General features: G+C 38.7%; 1 pseudogene; it reads left to right on the forward strand.

The window, feature by feature from the left end:
• Positions 1 to 14,391, forward strand: part of LOC143651336 (forkhead box protein R1 pseudogene) — a 56,872-nt pseudogene extending 42,481 nt beyond the window's left edge.
• The last annotated feature ends 3,025 nt before the right edge of the window (positions 14,392 to 17,416 follow it).

The following is a 17,416-nucleotide window of genomic DNA, read 5'->3' on the forward strand; positions in this document are numbered from 1 at the left end:
TAAATGTGATCACCAGCTGGAGAGAATTGAGCCGAAAGACGTGAACTGAGAAGAAAATCTGGGGTAACACAGTATAATTGAGATAAGACTGATGAAGGCACCAATTATCCCAAACAGCTGCACACCTAGAGATTCTTCTTTAAAGATTCAGACTGTTCTGTTGCCTGATGAATAATAGTGGCTCCTGGGGAATTTAGTTGCAGATGTGCATTGCACTCCTCCAAAAATAACTATTTTTACTATGAATGTAATAATAACCATTCAGTGAGAATGGAAACTCTTAAAGAACAAGACATCTCCTCTTGTTTATATTCTCAGAATTTAGCATGAGTGTATATAGATACTTAATAAAAATAATGTTGAAGGACCAGCTTCTAGCATGAAAGTGTGAAGATCTTCACTGGCCAAGCCTCAGGGAAATGGCAGCATTTTTTTTTTAAAACAAAACCCTGAAAATAGACTTAAAAGGGAGAATGGCAGGTGAAACACATCTATCCAAGAAAATTTGCAATTCAATAAGAAAGGCAGGAGGTGGTGGTGTTGATGCAAAATAATTCCCTTCCTCCCCTGTCCTAGTTCAGTGAGGAAGAGACTGTACTCTTGACTACTGCAATCAAGAACACAGGGCTCCCTCTCCTCCAGCTCCCAGCTGCAGGACTTTCTTCTTTGGAGGAGCAGGCTTTCAGCATTTCTCATTCTGACCCTAGCTGCCTGTTACTGAGGCTAAGTCCCATGTGATGTCAGTGACTTCAGAAAATATTCCATCAGCAGGCTACAATTTGATTAAAAGAGTTCATAGAGGAATTTATGCCCCAGGGCATTGTTGTAAAGAATAGAATAGTTTCCTAGCAATTAGTGAAGTTTACCAGCTAGGTATAGTCAGGAAAACAGTGGCTGGGAGCCCTACCATGACTACTGTCATCTCAGGTGGCCGTACCCAAAGCTGTGCCTCCCTGAGAGGAAACATCAAAGACCTAATGCTGTGTGTTGGAGGGAACAGACTTCACTAAAATAATTCTGCCAGTCTCTATAGAAGTAAAAAGCAAATAATGATCAAAGGCCCTGTTGTGGGGAGCAGTATCCACAATTGCTTCAACATATTATTTATCTAAAATCTCTAGTTTCCAACAACAAAAAAACAGAAGGCATGCAAAGGTAACCCATACACCAAGAAATAAGCAGTGACCAGATGTCAGATTTAGCAGTAAAATAATTCCAAGTAAACATTATAAATATATTGACAGACTAAATAAAATCTCCTTTAAGGACTAAAGGAAGGTATAATGACAATGTCATATCAAGTCCAGAATATCTAGCAGGAGGTAAAATGTTTTTTTAAAAGAAAATTAGAAGTTCTGGCATTGATATTGGATAAAGCACAATATCAGAAATAGAAGTATTTGTCTAGCAATAGCTTTGAACTTGTAAAAAGAAACACTAGCAAATTTGAAAATATATGAATAGACATTATGTGATCTAAGTAACAGAGATAAAAAGAACGAGGGAAAATGGAAGAAGCTGCGGAGAAATGTGGTACACTACATAGCACCAACAGATGTGAACAAGAAGAGTGAGAAGGAAAAGCAGCAAAAAATTCAAGGAAATAATGGCTGAAAACCTCCCCCACTTTATTGTAAAATAGAAGCCTATACATTCAAGAAGTTCAACAAACTGCAAGTATATTAAATGCATATATAACATGATAGACACATCATAGTAAGAATGTTAAAAATCTTACTTTTTTAACGAGAAAAAAGACCACAAGAAAATCTTGAAAGCAGCAGGAGAAAGAAAATGGAATATGTCACTTACAAGGGAACCCCAGTAAAATTTGTGGCTACCTTATCAGCAGAAATAATGGAGACCAGAAAGCAATAGGATGACATATTTAAATGGGTATCCAATATTCAGCAATTGTATCATTCAAAAGTGAAGACAAGAATGAGTCATGGAAAATGTGGAGTATGAAGATCCACAGGTTGGTCCCCACTGAAATAAACTTAATCTAGAAATAATTATCAGAATCAATTATTCATACACCGAACTGTGGAAATCGATCAGATAAAGCAATAAGGGTCTCCTGTGGTGGAGTCTCATGTAGTTCTATCAAAGATTTAAAGAAAAATGCAAAACCTTTTTAATCTTTTAATCCAGAAACTTAAAGAAATCTCCATCAGATCACAGGCTGACTACAGAAATAACAAAACAGAAACTTCAGTGCCCACACAGCAAATAATATATATTTTGCAAAAATTGTTTGAAATAGTCAGTATAAAAATAGATGAACGAAGCCCTCCAAGCAATTTCTTAGGAGGGGGCAAATATAATTTTCAGACTTAACACATTACAAAGCTCAAAATATTTAATTCTGAAGAAAAAATTACATAGAATACAGAGAAACAGAAAAATATAGCTCATTCATAGGAAAAAAAAATAGACTTTAGCAGAAACTATCTGTGATGATAGGATTAGGTGTCAACCTGACCTGGTGATGATGCCCAGTTCTCCTCTCCTGCAGAGTTAAATGAGACCCGTCATCACAGCTGCCAGCTTCATGGCCTGTTTTACAGATTTTGGATTCTTGTATCCCCACGGTTGCATTTGACACTTTTATAAATCTAATATTTACAGATGTCTCCTGTTCGTTCTGTTTCTCTAGAGAACCTGACTAATACACTATTCTTGAGGGATGCAGATATTTGAATTATGAATCATATACAATAAATCATATGTCTTAAATATGACCCATGAGCTTAAAGGAAGCCATGAAAAAAATAATGGAAATATTAAGAAAAATGCATGAACAAAAGGGAGAGTAATAAAGAGATAGAAATTGCAGAAAGGAACAAATTACAGAGATGAAAATTGCAATAGCTGGAAAAAAAATTGACTGAAGAGATTTAATAGCAGGTTTGAGCAGACAGAAGAAAGATTCATTAAATTTGAAGATAAGACTATTGAAATTTTCCAGTTAGAGGAGCAGAAAGAAAAAAAGAATGAAGAACAACTTACAGAACATTAGAGATCTGTGGAAAACCAGCAAATGTACCAATAGGGCATCATAGGAGTTCCCAAAGAAGAGAGGCAAAAGGAGAAGAAAGAATATTCTAAGAAATAGTGGCTGAAAGCTTCCAAAATTTGAAGACATATATCTATATATATAAGTAACTCAGCAAACTCCAAGAAGGATAAAGTTAAAGAAACCCATAAGATACATTTTAGTAAAATTGTTGAAAGACAGAGACAAAAAGAGAATCTTAAAAGTAGCTCCCATTTAGTGACTTGTCATGTACAAGTGATCCTCAATAAGATTAACTCTGAGTTCTCATCAGAAACCGTGAGAATCAGAATGCAATGGGATGGCATATTTAAAGTGCTAAAAGGAAGAAAGGAAAACAAAAATGCATTGTCAACAAGAATTTTATACTCAGCAAAACAATGTTGCAAGAATGAAGGGAAAATTAAGGCATTCTTAGATAAATCAGTACTAAGGTAGTTTGTTATTGTTATCCTACCTACAAGTTATGCTAAAGGGAGTCTTTCAGAAATAATGAAATTAAAGGATATTAAGACAGTAACTTTAAGCTATTAAGACAGTAACTTTAAGCTGTATGATGAAAAAAACCACTGGTGCATATAATTAATAAGGAAATGTTAAATCCAGTATTACTGTACTTTGAGTTTGTAACTCCTCTTTTATTCTGCATGATTTAAAAAGAAAATGCATAAAACAGTAATTATAAATTTATGTTAAGGGGCACATAAAGTGTAAAGATGTCATTTGTAAAAATAACAATAGAAAGTGGGGAGGGCAGATATGTACAGAAGCAGATAATTTGCATATATTGAAACAACACAATTACATTCTTCAGAAGCACACATGGAATATTTTCCAGGATAGATCATTCTCTAAGGCATAGATAAAATTTCAGTACATTTGAAAGGATAAAAATTACACAAAATAAATTCTCCAATCCCAGTGGAGTGAAATAAGAAGGTAAAACTTAGGAGCCTAATGAATATATTGATATTAAACATTGTACCTCTCAATAAACAATGGGTCAAAGAAAGAAAAAAGGAAATCATAAAATACTTCAGATGAAAAAAAATACTTTCAGATGAATGAAAATCAAGCCACAGCATACAAAATCTCATGGGATAGAGCTAAATGCCTCTTAGAGTGAAATTTATAGCTGTACATGCCTAAGGAAGAAGAAGGATTTAAAATCAATAACTTTTCTTTCCCCGATAAAGAACAAATTAATCATAAGGAAGCAAAACAAAAGGAAATAATAAGGATTAGGGAGGAAATTAATGGAATAGAGGATAGAAAAACAAGGGGACAATCAATGAAACAAAAAACTTGTTCTTTGAAAATATCAAGGAATTTGATAAATATTTAGGTAATTTAAACAACAAAAAAAGACAGAGAGAGAGAAACTCAAATTACTAGAATCAGAAATGGGAAAGAGCAATACTGCCAATCTTATAGAACTAAAGAAACTGTAAATGAATACTATGAATAACTGTACACTAACAAATGAGATAACTTAGATTAAATCAACAAATTCTTAGAAAAATGCTGACTTAATAAGAAATGAGAAATCTGAATAGACCTACAAATGCAGTGATTGAATGCTTAATTTAAAAACTAGCCACAAAGAAAATCCCAGGACCAAATTTGTTTACTAATGAATTCTATCATACATTCAAGAAGAATTAATGCCATTTTTCAATTCTTCTTTCTTAGAATTAACACCAATTATGCAAGTTTTTGAAAAAATAATTCAAGAAGGAACACACTTTCCAAATCATTCTGTGCCAGTTTGAAACTGTTGTGTACTCTGGAAAAGCTGTTTTTAAATCCTCATTCAATATTGTTGGGTGGGATTTTGTGTTTACATTGTTGCCATGAGATGTGATCCACTCAGTTGTGGGTGGGACTTTTTGATTAGGTGGTTTCCGTGGTGATACGTCTCTACCCATTCAAAGTAGGATTGCTAACTGAAATCCTCTAAGAGGGAACTGTTTTGGAAAAAGCTTCAGAGTCCACATAGCCAGAGATGCCTGAAGATGCAAAAGAAAATGCCCCTGGGGAAGCCTTATAAAATAAGGAGAGAAAGCTAGCAAATGTCGCCATGTCCCTTCCCAACTGAGTGAGGTGTCCAGAAACCAAAGACCCCAGCAGATGCGATCCATGTGCCTTCCCGGCTTACAGAGGTGATCCAGATGGCATCAGCCTTTCTTGAGTGAAGGTAACCTCTTGTTGGTGCCTTAATTTGAACACTTTTATAGCCTTAGAACTGCAAAATTGCAACTTCATATATCCCCATTAAAAGCCATTTGGTTTCTGGTATATTGCATTCTAGCAGCTTTAGCAAACTAATATACATTGTGGTATATTATACATGGTTAATATTATACTGATACCACAATAGACAGAGGCATCACAAGAAAAGACAACTTCAAGCCAATATTCATTATGAATATGAATTCAAACATCCTCACTAAAATATGAATAAGCAGAATCCAGCACCATATAAAAAATTCCTAACACATGACCAGTGGGATTCATCCCAGGGATGCAATGTTAGTTTGACATCTGAAAATCAGTTGTATAATACCACATAACAATGGAATAAAAAACAAAAATTACATGGTCAATTCCACAGATGAAAAAAATTTCCAAAATTCAACAATCTCTCATGGTTAAATCACCCAACAAACTGGGAATATAAGAGAACTTCCTCAGTCTGAAAAAATGGCATTTATAAAAAGGTCACAGCTAGCATTATATTTAAGGGTGGAAGATTGGAAACTTCCCCACCTAAATCAGGAACAAGGGAGTGATATCTACTGTCACCATTTCTATTCAACATTGTAATGGAGATTCCAGCTGGGGACATTAGGAAATAAACAGAAATAAAAGCCATCCGAATTGGAAAGGAAGAAGAAAACAAACTTTTTTGTAATTGGCACAATCTTGTATAAAGAAAATCATTAGGGATCCACTAAAACAATTATTAGAACTAATAAATAATTTGACCATGGGTACAGGATAAAAGAGTAATATAAAAAATCAATTGTATTCCTATACACTTACAATGAGCCATCCAAATTTGAAATAAAATTGGATTCAATTCACATGGCTTCAGAAAGAAAAAAAAATTGGAATAAATGTTAAAAGATGAGCAAAATCCATGCTCTGAGAACTGTAAAGCATTGTTTAAAGAAATTAAGCAAGAGCTAAATAAATGGAAACATATCCTATGCCCATGGATCAGATGACTTAACATAGTTAAAATTGCTATACCTCCCAATTTCATCTAAAGATTCAATGAATTCTGATGGAATCCAGCACATTTCTTTGTAGCAATTGGAAAGCAGATTCTAAAATGTATATAGATTTCCAAGGGACCCATTATATTTTAACAATCCTGAGGGAGAGAATAAGGTAGGATTCACATTTCCCAACTTCAAAATTATTACAATGCAATGGTTATCAAGACAGTGCGGTACTTCTGGCAAGATGTTGGAGTAGGAGAAGCTGAATTTGCCTGGCTCCATGCAACAAGAAACATGATAGGAAAGTGACCAGGACAGTGGTTCCAGGGGGTGAGTGATCATGGAGGGCCATCTACTCTCCATTGGGAGGCTCTGGGTGAAAAACCAGGAAAATTGTGTTGGAGAGCATAGGGTAAATGTGCTTGGTCACAGCTCCACCTACTCCTGCAGCTGGCTTGGGAAGATTTTCCCTTTGGCTCCATAGCTTGGAGTTTCCACGGAGAACATGGAAGATAAAAGATACACTTTTCCTGTGCATAGAGTCTACTAGTCAAGGTATTGTGTCTGTTCCCTACCCTTGTGACACAATGCTGTGGGCAATTTTTTTTTGGCAAGGATTGGGGGGCCTTTCCCCATGGAGGAGTGGGATAGGTGGAAGTGCTGGTCCAAAATCCAACCAGTGAAAGAAACTTCCCGGGGTCTTGGGACCACTCCTTTCCCCCGAAGGAGGTCTGAAGACCACAGGTGTGTGCAGTTGGCGATTTGAGGCCAAGGAAGGCAGCTGAGCTGAATGCCATGACAGGCCACAAAATATTTCTAGACTGACTGTGGGCAGATGGATCTTAAATACCCACTGCTGCAGCCTGGGGTCATCCCAGGGGTGAGACTGGGGGCAGCCAGACCTATCAGCTGCACAGGAGGAGCCTCCATTGAGGTGCATGCCACTCATCTCCCAGCCCTAGTGTTGGCAGTTTTCAGTGTATGCCAATATCAGTGGACCTGGCTGGAGTTCCACTGGGTTTCCATTTGGTTCAACTGGTACCTGCAGTTGGGGATAGCTGGGTCTCAGAGATCAAGATGGCTCAAGAGCACCATTTGCTGGCAAGAAGAAGAAAGTCTAGACTGACAAATTGTCTATCTGCTGAGCTCTCAAACAAAGCCCTAAGTAGAATTGCAATCCCCCCTTGATATTATGAATTTGGTTTCACAGGGAAGGACTGACAAACTAAATCCAAAAGGGTAACATGAAAGCAACATGTGCATACAAAATCTTAGATGAGGGAAGGAAATAAATCTGCAAAATAACCTTATTAAGACATTAAAATGCCCTGTCTGCAATAGATGATCCTAAAAGCATGTGAAGACCCAGGCAGATATGGCTTAGCCAAATGATCAAATTAAATCACTCAAGGGGACACAGAATTCAGAACAATTAAATAAGGTTGTTTATAGTGACATGAAGGATATCAAGAAGACAATGGAGGCGCACCAAGAAGTATTTGAAAGAATAAATAGAAAAATATCAAATATCACAGAGATGAAAAATAGTGTAGACCAAATTAAAAATATATATTAGAGACACAACAGTAGATTTCAAGAGACAGAAGAAAGAATAAACAAATTAGAAATCAAGACAATTGAACTTGAACATTCAAAACAATGAAGTTGGCAGGAGGGAGAAAAAAGGGATTAAAAAAATACTAAGGAATAATTCATCAGAGGAGTGCTTTCTGAGTGAGTTGTAATTTTGCTTTCAAGTAGGAATTTTAAGCCTTCACTGAGTGAATTTTTGTCTCCAGGGAAAAGGAGATCTCCCTTCCTAGAGTCGGTCAGAGTTCCCATCTGCCTCACACCAGTCCCATCCCTCATCATAACTGCGACTGTTATGCTTCTAGTTGAAAAGACTGGATTTATGCTGTACAGCATGCACAAATGAGACACTGGACTGTAGAATGTGATGGATCGGATTTGCAGGAGGCCGTCTGAATGCCACATGAGGCACATGCAGCCGCTGCTCCCCAGTCCTTGAAGTGAAGCAAGCTGCAGTGGCAGAGATGAGCTGGGCCAAGTTGGATGGGCTGCACTTTTCAATCTCACTCAGCTCAGCTGTGGTGACACAGACCAAGGACATCTCAAGCTGTCTAGGGCTGTGTACTCACCATGTGTGACAGACACCTTTGCCACCAGCTCCCAATTCTCAGCACAGTGGAATCTCAGGCAGAAATGGTCTATAACCACCCTTACTTGAGAGGAGACCGCAGAGGTGAGGCCTCACTTGTATTTCATATTATAATGAAAGAATGGTTACACACCAGTAGGATATTAAAACCATAAATACTATAAAAGATGAATTCACAAACATCATTTCTTCAGAGAAGTCTTTTCTTATGTCCCAGACTAGGTGAGGGCCCTCTGTTATATAATGCTTTGAATTTCATCTTTGTGACACTCACCAGAATTATCATGAATTAATCTATTATTTGAAGAATTGTTTGCTTATTATTGGTCCTCAAATATTTTAATGCTAATCCCATCAGTGTAGAGAGCCCTCTGTCTTTCTACCTAGCACCCAAGGCAATCTGTGATTGTATTTCTGCCCTGTCTTTCCCTCCCCTTGTCTTCATGAATAATTCAATCTTAAACCATTGGGTGGGGAGTGCAAGGGTAGTTCAGTGGTAGAATTCTTGCCTGCCATGTGAGAGACCTAGGTTTGATTCCCAGCCCATGCGCTTCCCAAACAAACAAAAAACCAAACAAAAATGCAACAAATGGTGCTGCAATAACAAGATACTCACATGGAAAAAGAATGAAATATGACCCCTGCCATGCTGCATACAAAAAAAAAAAAGAACAAACATTGGGTGGAGCAGGACAGGATAGATATCCCTTTTGGAAAGGATGATGGGGGCTCATGGAGTCCTAGACTGGAAAGTCAGAGTCCCAGTAGGACGAGGAGTGTGTCTCCATGAAGTGGCAGCCTGGCACTGGGGGTTGGAGCCAAAGCTGGGTGAAGAGGGCACTGATATCCTGATATAATGAAAGCACGGGCTTGCTTCACTCGTGCCCCATAACAGCTAAACTCTTGGCCTACTCAGCCACTTTGGGAAGGGGGGAGGAGGGCCATCAAATCATGAATGCAATTAAGCAAAACATCTGTCAGAATGATTTTTTTTTCATTGTTTCAACCAGTTCTGGTGGCATTGCAGAGACAGATCACCAGTTAATTTAGTTTGATGGCCAGTAGTATCTGTGCTAATTGAATTTTTGACTGGATGTTTGGGAGTCATAAAAATATATTTGTATTTGTATGTGCGTGATGTTGTATAAAGATCACAGCCTTTAAAATCAGGCAGACTCTGCTTCAAGCCTTGGTTTCCTCATTCATAAAATGAAGTTGATAATGAATCTGCTTATGGGGTTGTGGTGATTATTTGAAATAACCTTCCTATATTTATACATTATGGGCTCTTGGACATAAGATGCTCAAAGACAGTGGTGCTGCAAATTTTTTTGTGTACCACGGAACCTTGGCAGACTGGTGAAAGCAATAGATTCTTTCTCGAAATAGAGTTTTTGATTTTTTTTTTTACATGGGCAGGCACCGGGAATCGAACTCAGGTCTCCGACATGACAGGCAAGAACTCTGCCAATGAGCCACCATTGCCCACCCTCAAAATACAGTTTTTAAATGCATCAAAAGACATAGGATTTAAAAGGGAGCCAATTACGTGAAATATAGCCATCAGAACATTAGGAAACATATTTGTGACTTAGCAATTTATATTTATAGATATATTAAACAATGTCTAGTGGCACATCTGATACAACTCATAATTTTGAAGTAGAGATGAATGTAAACAATATATTGAGACATTTTCAGCAACTGCAATGTGATATAAACATATCTGTGATTTTTATTGTTGACAATGTCACAGGTACTATGAGTAAAACTGTGGTCTGCTTCCTACTTTCATGAATGAAGAAAGTGCTGAATTTTAGTTGGATGTCAGTGAGAATGAAAATCCAACCTTTTCCCAACTAAGTTCACAAACCTCTGAATTCTATCCTCAATGCTGTCCATGGAGCCCAAGTTAAAACCTGTACTGTAAGATAATATCAACTTACACAAATCTTTTGACTCCTCTCACTTTCTCCAAAACTATAACTGTAGCGTCTAAATGATGGCTGTGAAAGTTTCTGCCTTCCAGTGAGGATTCTGGAGGTTGGTTGGAATGTCACCTGCTTCTCCCTCTGTCATGTATTTGACATAATGGTGGTGGTCTTGGGTGTCTTCTCCATCAGCGAGTTCGTGAGCTAGGGTGATGTTATCTGAGGTGGTGGCTATCAGGGGGCCAACCCAAGGGTGGTATCCCCCTCAAGTAACCCCTGTGTGTGTACACATGGGGGGCCCCTTTAAATGTCCAAATCCATTTTGTGTGCTTGCATATTGGAGATATGGTGCCCAGAATCTTTTAAACTTTCTCATTCCTATCACTGACCATGCTGGGCAGGCTTGCCTCTGAGGAAACTCTAATGTAGCCATAGCTGCTTGTGTTAAAAAAAAAATTATCTCCCTTGCCTCCAGCAAACTATTTGTCCTATGAACTTTACTTATAAACACCCCCACAGTTGAGGCATCTGTTTCCTCATATTAATTTCACTGTCTCCAGTCTTCTGGAGCATTTCAAACTGTGGGTAGGCCAAGAGAGAGACACAGGGAGCATGAGAGCTAGGCTATGTATGACAGAAAGGCTCGCCCCAGGCCTCACTGGCAGATGGAAGTTCAGGAGGAAGCAACATTTCATCCCTGACCTCCCCTGGAGGTTTGAGAGGACAGGGAAAGGAAAGTTCCAAAGCTCTGAAATGAGAACAAAAAAGCATGACTGGGCCTCTACTCAGGCTGTAGAAACCAATAACGTGGAGAAATGAAGAACCAAGGACAAAAATAAAAGTGCAGTTTCTATGTGGGGAAACAAAATAAGTTCAAGAGTTGGGCTAAAATGTTTTCTTGCTTTTTTCATTGCAAAGTATCAGTAATATGTATAGCTTTTTCTGCTTGGAAACTGGCCTCTCACATTTCATCAGAAAAATCATTAAGAAATAATACAGGACAAGATTGCAGCATAGGGACATGTGGAATTTAGTTAGTCCTCTGGAGCAGCTAGCAAATAGCAAGGAAGTGTCTGAAACAATTGTTTAGGGGACACCCATGACTGGACATAGATCATCCAATAGTCTGGAGTGGGTGGAACAGCTGAGGTCACAGTGCAGAACTGTAAGTAAAGCCTCTGACCCATGGAAAGGAAGCAGTTAAAGTTTCACTATTTGCTGATGGTGTGATACTTAATATCAAAAATACTGAAAAATCTACAGCAAAGCAACTAGAGCTAATAAATGAGTACAACAAAGTGGTAGGATACAAGATCAATACCCCCAAATCAGTAGTGTTTCTATACACTAGTGATCAACGTTTGAAGGAGGAAATTAAAAAAAAGTTCCATTTACAATAGCAACCAAAAAAATAAAATATTTAGGAATAAATTTAACCAAGCTCACAAAAGACCTACACACAGAAAACTACAGAACATTGCTAAAAGAAATCAAATAAGACTATATAAATATAAATGGAAGGACATACCATGCTCATGGATCTGAAGACTAAATATGTCGATTCTACTCAAATGTATAGATTCAATGCTATACCAATTAAAATCATAACAACTTACTTGCAGAAACAGAAAAGCCAATAACCAGATTTATCTTGAGAAAGAGGAATAAGTGTGAGGTCTCCCACTACCTGACTTTAAAGCATATTACAAAACTATAGTGGTGGAAGCAGCATGGGGCGGGCAGTGGTGGCTTAGTGGCAGAGTTCTTGCTTGCCATGTCAGAGACCTGGGTTCAATTTCTGGAGCCTGGCCATATCAAATGAAAAACTAAAACAAAAACAAGCAAAAAAAAAAAAAAAAACCCAGCATAGTACTGGCATACAGAAAGATATACTGGCCAATGGAATTGAATTGAGTATTCAGAAATAGACCCTCTCAACTACAGATGATTGATCTTTGATAAGATGGTTGTGAAGGTTAGGCTCTGGTGTCAACTTGGCTAAGTGATTATGCCCAATTGTTTGGTCAGGCAAGCACTGGCCTGATATTTCATGGGTGGTTGATTAAATCATCAGTCAGTTCATTGCATTTATGGCTGATTACATCTGAGATCAACTAAGGCATGTCCCCCACAAGAAGTAATCCAATAAGTTGAGGGCTTTTAGGGAAAAGAGAGACTCTTTCACTGATTCTTCAACCAGTGAGCCTCTCTTGTGGAGTTTGTCCAGACTCTTCATCTGAGTCACCAACCTCACAGCCTGCTCTACAGAATTTGGGCTCTTCCATTCTGATGGTTGTGTGAGACACCTTTATAAACTTCATATTTATAGATCTCTTTTGCTGGTTCTGTTTCTCTAGAGAACCCCCAACTAATACAGCTGTCAAGCCAACTCAATTTGGACAGAGCAGCCTTTTCAGTTAATGGTGTTTAGAGAACTGAATATCTATATCCAAAAGAATGAAAGAGGACCAATATCATACACCTTACACAATCATTAACTCAAAATAGATCAAAGATTTAAAGGTTAGAATGAAGACCATAAAACTTTTAGAAGGTAATGTAGGGAAATATCTTATAGATCTTATAATACAAGGTGGTTTCCTAGACCTTATATCCAGAGCACAAGCAATGAAAAAAGAAATAGATAAATGGATCTCCTCAAAAGTAAACACTTTTGTGCACCAAAGGACTTTGTTAGGAAAGTGAAATGGCAGCCTATGCAATAGGAAACAATATTTGGAAACCACATATCAGATAAGGGTCTAATATCCAGATTACATAAAGCGATTCTATAACTTAACAGCAATAAAAGACAAACAGCCCAATTATAAAGTGGGCATGAGAAATGGACAAGCACTTTTCAGACCAGGAAATACAAATGACTCAAAAACACATGAAAAGATGGACAGCTTCACTGGCTATCAGGGAAATACATATCAAAACCACAATGAGATATCATCTCACACTCACTAGAATGACCACTATAAAAAACAGAAAACATCTCTCCAGCCTCTCCTAGCCTGCAGATTTTCCCCAAAAGGGGACCTGAAACTCCAACACCCCAACTTCCGAGTCAGCCTCCATGGCCAGGTCCCAGGGCTGTTCTACTGAGACATGGGAAATGAGTCCTTCTGGACTTTACTACCACCCACCTATCCTTAGCAAGGCAGAACCTTGCCAGATACAGACTCTGTATAATTGAGTCTCCAAAACTACCTCTGGAGAAGAAATCCAATCCTGACAAAGATGGTCCTGACATTGAACCTAACCTGTGGATATGGGTAAACTCCAATGTTGTATACCGCTCCTGGAAAGCTGGAGGCCCCAAAGAGGAACACTCTGACATGCATACTCCCTGCCCCTCAGACATTCCTAAAAAGCAAAGCCTCCAAGTGCTCCAAAGTCACAGTGGTGGAGTCACTGCCACCTTCCTTCCATGAGGAATGTCCCCATAGAAACTGTTTGCCTCTTCTCTGAGTGACTGGGCACTCACGAAAGAGGAGGAGGAGGAGGCTGAAGACCAGGATGACAGCTCCTCTGTGGGTCTCCAATCCCCTTACAAAAAGGCCTCCTTCCAGAATCAGAGGCTTCTGCAAGCCAATAGCCAGGAGGGGAGGCTCTGGCTCCAGGCCACCCTCAATTACTTCCACCTAATTGCCCTGGCATTAAGAAACAGTTCCTCTTGTGGCCTCAATGTGCAACAGATCTGCACTTTCACTCAAGCATTTCCCTTTCTTCCAGATGGTTCCAGAAGGCTGGAAAAATTCCATCCACCACAACCTGTGCTTCTGTGATAGCTTTGAGAAAGTACCAGTGAGCATGCAGGGCAGGGCCAGTATGCAGCCTCGATCTTGCCTCTAGAAGTTGACTGAAGAAGAACACTGTCCCTTTGAGGAGAACGCCCATGCCTTGGCCTCCAGTTGGCTAGAAGGTATCCAACAGTGTATGAGCCAGTGAGATATGATTCCCTACCTCTTTGAACTGGAGTCCTGTTAACCTCAAGAGGCAAGAGTCAGCCCATACGTTATTGAAGTCCCTGTGAGCAGCCAAAAATAACCCCAGAAAATGACAAGTGCTGGAGAGGATGTGCAGAGAGACACACTTATTCACTGTTGGTGGGAATGTAGAATGTTGCAATTGCTCTGGAAGGCAGTTTGGCAGTTCCCCAGGAAGCTAAGTACCAAATTGCCATGTGATCCAGCAATCCCATTACTAGGTATATATTCAGAGAAGCTGAAGGTAAGGACACAAAAGGACATTTGCACACCAAGGTTTATAGCAGAATTATTTATAATTGCCAAGAGATTGAAACAGCCCAAATATCCATTAATGGATAAGTGGCTAAACAAGCTGTGGTATATACATAAAATGGAATATTACACAGTTGTAAGGCAGAATAAAGTCATGAAGCATGGAACATCATGGGTGAACTTTAAGGACATTATGCTGACTGAAATTAGCCACAACAAAAGAACAAATACTGTATGGTCTCACTAATATGAACTAACATTAATGAGTGAATGTTGAACATTGAAGTTAAGGACACAGGTTATCAGGAGATAGAAAGAGGGTAGAGATTGGGCATTTAGTACAGAATGTGCAACAGGACTGATTGTAAAAATTCAGAAATGGAATTCTGGAATATCTGTATTGTAGCCCAATACAGTGAATGAAGCTGAGTGTGAGTATAGTTGAGGGAGAAAGGCTGGGGGCATGTATGATACTTGAAGGAAAGATAGAGGTTGAAGACTGAAATGGTACAACATAGGAATGCCTAGAGTGGACAATGATGATAATTAAATGTGCAAATATAAGAATGTTTTTGCATAAGGGAGAGCAAAGGAATGTCAACATTGCAAGGTGTGGAAGATGGAATGGTATATTGGAAAAAATGCAATTATTGCAAGTTGGGGAGTAATGGAAATGTCCTTATAGATAGATAGTGGTGGTGAAAGAATGACTGTGTGATTATACCAGGAACCATTGATTTTTTACTTAGGTTGTATTGTATGACGTGAATAAAACTGTGTACAAATGAACAGAGAAATACAAGTGCTGGAGAGAATGTGGCGAGATGTACCTAGTCACTGTTGGTAGGGAAGTAGAGTGGTTCAGCCCTCTGGAGGGCAGTGTGGTGGTTCCACGGAGGGGTGGGGTTGTCCTGTGATCCTGTAGTTAGGTGTATACTTGGAGGAGCAGAAAGAAAGGAGAGGAATGGACATTTGCACACTGGTGTTCATGGTGGCAATGTTCACTGATCTGCAATGGATGAAGTAGCTGAGGGTACATCAACTGAGGAATGGAAGGGGGAACTGTGGTGTAAATATACAATGGACTATTGCTCAGCTGCAGAAAGGAATGAAGTTGTGAGGCTTGCAATAAGGGGAATGAAACTTGAGGACAGTATGTTGAGCAAAATAAGACAGAAACAAAAAGACAAATATTATAATGCCCCAATAATCTGGACTAAATATAATGCACAAACTCTGAGAATTGAATTTGAGAGCATAGGTTATCAGGTTGGGACATTTTGAAGAGGGTCCTAGATTTTAAGCTCTTACAGCAGTTACATCTATTCTGGAGTTGCAATTCTTATTTCTAAACTCTGAGGTGCTGCATTCTCTGTGTATAATCTGGTCATTACCTAGAACTTCAGGTGTTTGTGCAACACCTGAGACTCAGACCTAGAGTTTTGCAGCTACGAAAGTCAGCATTTCCCCATACAGCAACTATTAAAAACACTGAAAAGATGATCAGACTTCAATTAGAGATATAAATGAAGCTAATATGGGTAGGACTAAGGTAAATCAGACTAAAGGGTAAAGGAAGATATTGACTGTTTTAAAACTTCAACTTCTTTGTGAAACCAAAGGAAGAGATGTTTATTTGGTGCAAAATTTATATTTTTGGTAGCACACTACATATTTTAACTTGTATGTTCAGCTTACTTGAACACCATAAATACATGGAAACTTGAATAAGGAGTGAGATCTATAGGTTGGTGTGATGCCCCGATACATCCCAGAATAATCTGGGCAGAAGATTAAAAAGTATTTACAAAGTCCCCTTTAGGGGCTGGGGAAAAGATGGAATATTAAACCTCCCCACCTGGGGAAGACCTGACATTCTTGCAAACATTGGAGACTTCAGTTTGATGGGCCAGGCCCTCGATCTTGGGACTCACCCATATGAAACTTATTCCTGCAGAGAAGCCAAGCCTACTTATGATTATGCCTAAGAGTCACCCCCAGAGAACCTCTTTTGTTTCTCAGATGTGGCCTTTTTCTCTAAACCACCTCAGCAGGTGAATTCACTGCCCTCCCCTCTGTATGGGACAGGACTCCCAGGGGTGTAAATCTCTCTGGCAAGGTGGGACATTACTTCCAGGGATGAGCCTGGCCTTGGCAATGTGGGAGTGAGAAAGCCTTCTTGATGAAAAGGGGAAAAGAAATGAGACAATAAAGTTTCAGTGGCTGAGAAATTTCAAATAAAGTTGAGAGGTCATTCTGGAGGTTATTCTTATGCAGTATATCGATATCCCTTTTCAGTTTTTGATGTATTGGAGTGGCTAGCAGAAATATCTGAAGCTTTTGAACTGTGATCCAATAGGCTTGATTCCTGAAGATGACTGAATAACTATACTAGCTTTTAAGGTGTGTGTGATTGTTAAAACCTTGTTGCTGACACTCCCTTTATCCAGTGTGTGGACAGATGAGCAAGAAAAAAAGGACACAAATAAATAAACAATAGGGGGGCATGAGGGTATGGGGTGTATGGGCTGTTTTGGGTGTTCTTTTTTGCTTTTATTTTTATTCTTATTTTTGGAGTAATGAAGATGTTCAAAATTGATTGTGATGATGAATGCACAGCTAGACAGTGATACTGTGAGCTACTGATTGTACAATTTGGATGATTATATGGTATGTGAATATATAATATATCTCAATTTAAAAAAAAGAAATAACACAGGCCTTGCAATTTTACAATGACTAATGCCACTACGGCTGCCTCTGTTTACACT

The sequence above is a fragment of the Tamandua tetradactyla genome, chromosome 12 (assembly GCF_023851605.1).
Source record: "Tamandua tetradactyla isolate mTamTet1 chromosome 12, mTamTet1.pri, whole genome shotgun sequence".
Taxonomy (NCBI): domain Eukaryota; kingdom Metazoa; phylum Chordata; class Mammalia; order Pilosa; family Myrmecophagidae; genus Tamandua; species Tamandua tetradactyla.